The sequence below is a fragment of the Octopus bimaculoides genome, chromosome 6, assembly GCF_001194135.2.
Source record: "Octopus bimaculoides isolate UCB-OBI-ISO-001 chromosome 6, ASM119413v2, whole genome shotgun sequence".
Taxonomy (NCBI): Eukaryota; Metazoa; Mollusca; class Cephalopoda; order Octopoda; family Octopodidae; genus Octopus; species Octopus bimaculoides.
The window spans coordinates 40736685-40741019 of NC_068986.1; the positions used below are offsets into that span (position 1 = coordinate 40736685).

The following is a 4335-nucleotide window of genomic DNA, read 5'->3' on the forward strand; positions in this document are numbered from 1 at the left end:
GTGTGTGTGTGTGTGTGGAGGCGCAATGGCCCAGTGGTTAGGGCAGCGGACTCGCGGTCGTAGGATCACGGTTTCGATTCCCAGACCGGGCGTTATGAGTGTTTATTGAGCGAAAATACCTAAAGTTCCCCGAGGCTCCGGCAGGGGATGGTGGCGAATCCTGCAGTACTCTTTCACCACAACTTTCTCTCATTCTTTCTTCCTGTTTCTGTTGTGCCTGTAAGTCAAAGGGTCAGCCTTGTCACACTGTGCCACGCTGAATATCCCCGAGAACTACGTTAAGGGTACACGTGCTTGGAGAGTGCTCAGCCACTTGCACGTTAATTTCACGAGCAGGCTGTTCTGTTGATCGGATCAACTGGAACCCTCGTCGTAGTAACCGACGGAGTGCCAGCTATATATATATATAATAAAATTTGGGATTCGGAGAAGGTCAAAGTTGGTAACAAAGACAGGACATACAACAAACCAAACGAAACGATCACAAACAGGGAGGGCCGTTAAGCTCAGACGAGGTAAGGTAGCGAACGCTGGATGAAAATTCTTTGATAAGAGAAAATATAGGAGAGGAGACAGATAGGAATGCGTAAGATGCCAAAGCCAAGAAACAAGCCAGAAGGCAAAAGCCCTTGAATTTACAGAAAAATTCTCAAAAGAATTTATTGTGACTCACAATAACCAGTTACACTGTAGACTGTGCCTCGTTGCTATCAAATGCAATAAGAAGTACTTCGCTGAGTTGCATAGAATGAGCAAAAAAAAAAAAAGAACCATCAAAACTATCTTTAAAAGACTTCTAAAATTGAACAGCAACCCGTCAAATCGTTTGAATTTACAAAAACGATAAATTTTGGGGTGCAATGGTGACCAAAGGATTTCTTGAGGCCGACATTCATTTGCACAAGCTCACTAATCCAAGTTTGAGATGTCTCTTTAATTCTATCAAAAAGTTACTACCATCTCAATCTACGTGCCAAAAATATGTTGATATGCTTAGTGCAAACACGGTTAAAAATTGCAAGAGCTGTCTGACTGATCGAAATGTATTTTTGATTGTTGATGAACGTAAGATCGATGACAAAAAAATTGTTATTTTACATATTGGTTAAAACGTTTTTAATGGAATGTTTTCCACTCGAATCAGCTCTAACTGCCAGAGTCATCGCTCAGATTATCGATGATTCGCTAAGAAATATGACGGTTCCAAGAGCAAATTTTCTCATACTAATGTCTGATACTGCTCGGTACATGATAGCTGCTAGAGAAACATTGCAAGTTATGTACCTTAAGCTTTGCCATGTAACCTGCTTCTCTCACTTACTGCATAATTGTGCTCTAAAGATAAAGGCTTTTTATCCTGCAGACGATTGTCTGATAGCTACCATTAAGGCTACTACTGTAAAAAAAACAAACAAAAAAAAAAACACCATCAAGAGCAATTCAAAACAATCGGATACCACCCTCAGCCAATTGTGACCAGGTGGGGTAGCTGGTTGGATGCCTGAAATTACTATACCAAGAACCTTGCAGAAGTTACAAAAATTGTAGAGAGTTTTAAGGACGAAGTGATTTTGGTGCAGAGAGCGAAAGAAGCTGTGCGAAGCCATGAGATTAGGGCTAACCCCACCCAAATCTGTTCAAACTATCTGTAGTTGAAAGAGTAAATTTTGGAATCTGAGTCAACAGCCTTCACCATCTACAATGATTACAAAACGCTCAAAGAATTGAAATTCGATGAAGACCCGTGTTGCATCATGAATTATATTGATTTTAGATTCAATAAAAACCAAATCAATTCGATAATTCAATTAATGAATCCCAAAGTTCCGTTCGTGGAGTATACAGACTTGATACAAAGCCAAGCGGCATCAGTTGCTGTAGAACGCAGTTTTTTGACGATGAAAAAATCCTTGCAAAAGGCAGGAATTTTTTGCTTACATTATACCGTATTGTATTATAATAAATTTCTACAATAGATAATTTTAAAAATTGTTTTGATAATACTCGTATATCATAAAGCAATCAAAACCAGAGTCAATTCCTTAATGTTTATGGATTTATTAATAATCCTTTCTACCATTTCGACACCTTATAATTTCACTTATCCTTCCCTTACGTATGAAATATATTTTAATGATATAGTAATTTTGTCTATGGTAGCATATTCATTATTAAATTTTCTAGATAACTGATTCTCTCTCTCTCTCTATACATACATATTATGACACGGCTATTAGTATTACATTTAGTTACATTCACTTTCATTTTTCGTGGGAGGAGTCAAGTAAAATCGACAATACCGCTTTCTCCAAATTTACGGCCTAGTGCCAATATTAGGAATCAAGTGATAGTAGCAGAAATCTTAGAGCGCCGAGCTAAAATGTATTTCTGTATCTAGCTTTATCTTTACGTTGAGTTTGAATTTTGTTTCTAATCTCTTGTGGTTGCTACATTGTGCAAGTTACTTATTGCTATTTCATGCAAATATGTTTTTATGTGAAGAAATGAATTTTGTAATCAATCTTTCTTCTCTTTGTAGCGTCAGGTCGGGGAAATACCACCCTGGTGACTTTCTTGACGAGGGGTCGCTCCCTGTAAGGATTCGGGCAGTTCTCTGCCGTTAGTGTGGAACAAGCATGAAGAAGCTTTTTGGTGAAGCGGGCCACATGAAAAATAACTCATCGTAATGCAAGCCATTCAGAAAGCCCTGCGGGCCTCAAGTTGTTCTCGTTGGTGTAGAAGTAGTCGTCTGAGATTGCAATATACGCAAGGATTCTCTGGAGACTTGGCTGGTTGGCGGAAATTATGGCCAAACTTTCTCCGTTTCTACTTATGTACGCTGTTTAACGAACGATTGCCGTTTCCTCTCCCCCACCATCTTTTAGCATATTCTGGTATTACATCCCTTCGTCAGAACATTTATAAGGGCTCACAAACTGGATTTTGGCCTTAAGTTCACTTATACGTAAACTTATTAAATGATGGAAGAGTTATTTCCCTTGTAACACCATATCTTCTATATCTTCTTTTCAAGTATCAAATATCATTTGGTCAAATAATCAAATTGAAACAGTTTGTTTAAATTATGAAAATGAAGTTACAAATTTTAATCATCTGCAGGAGATTTATTTTCAAAGCACTTCTTTACAGTTTATATTGTTAACATATCTCATTGAATTACTCATTCTATTCTTATATACAGGGTTATTCAAAAAGAATAAACCAATTTCATTTATGCAAATAGAAAACTCCAGCTAAGTCACAAGTATTTACTCACAATCAACTGATTGCTGTTGTTATTCGATGTTTAAGGTCATTGAGGTTAGTGGGTAGCAGAGGACTTTAAGTTTTGAATGGCTACCACACCTTAAACATCAAACAAAAACAACAGCGATCAACTCAGTGGATTGTGAAATGCTAATACGCGTCTGGGAGGAATTCTCTTATCGAATTGATGTTGGCTGTGCTGCAGGCGGTGACCACTTGTAAGACAGGAAATAAAAGTTGATTGTGAGTAAATACTTGTGACTTAGGACAAACAATAGATTGCTTCATTCTTTTTTGAATAGCCCTGTATATATATTATTAATTTATTTTTAGTTCTTATTTCATCGGGTTGTCAGACGAAACTAAAAAGTTTGTTTGGCGAACAGGATGTCCTGTGCAGTGTGTGTGAGGGTATAACTCAACTGTTTGTAAAGTGGTTGGCATTTGGAAGGGCATCCAGCCAGAGAAACCATGCCAAAGCTTACCTTACCTGTGCCTCATAAAAACCACTCTGTCCACTCTGCTGGGAGTTGGTGTTAGGAAGGGCATCAAGCTGTAAAAACCATGCCAAAACGGACACAGAAGTCTAGTGCAGGCTCTTGCCTGGCTAGCTCTTATTAAACCATCTAACCTATGCCAGCCTAGAAGAGACCTTTTCTGATTTCTCACTAATGTTCACATCTTTTGCTGATATACACCAGCAAATAACACATAAATGCAATATATATATATATATATATACACATATATATATGGTATATATTCTTTCTTTTATTTATTTCAGTCATTTGACTGCAGCAATGCTGGAGCACCACCTTGAATGGTTTTCAATTAAACAAATCAACCCCACTACTTATTTTCTAAGACCTAGTACTTATTCTGCCAGTCACTTCGCTAAACTGCTTAAGGTATAGTGATGTAAACACACCAACACCGGTCGTCAAGTTGTGATGGGGGTGGGCAAACACAGACAGAATCTTGTTAAAAACAGGGGCACCAGTTTTTTTATTAATGTTTTATGTAGTGTTTTTGGTGCCGAAAGACTTTCAAACTTCGTATACTTATCTA

The 4335-nt window shown here is 37.8% G+C and overlaps 1 long non-coding RNA gene across 1 annotated transcript in view; it reads left to right on the forward strand.

The window, feature by feature from the left end:
• LOC106876894 (uncharacterized) overlaps positions 1 to 3115 on the forward strand; it is a 6716-nt gene extending 3601 nt beyond the window's left edge. The window contains exon 2 of the long non-coding RNA XR_001410305.2: positions 2540 to 3115. This is a non-coding gene — a long non-coding RNA (uncharacterized LOC106876894). The remainder of the gene's footprint in view (positions 1 to 2539) is intronic.
• Positions 3116 to 4335: the final 1220 nt, after the last annotated feature.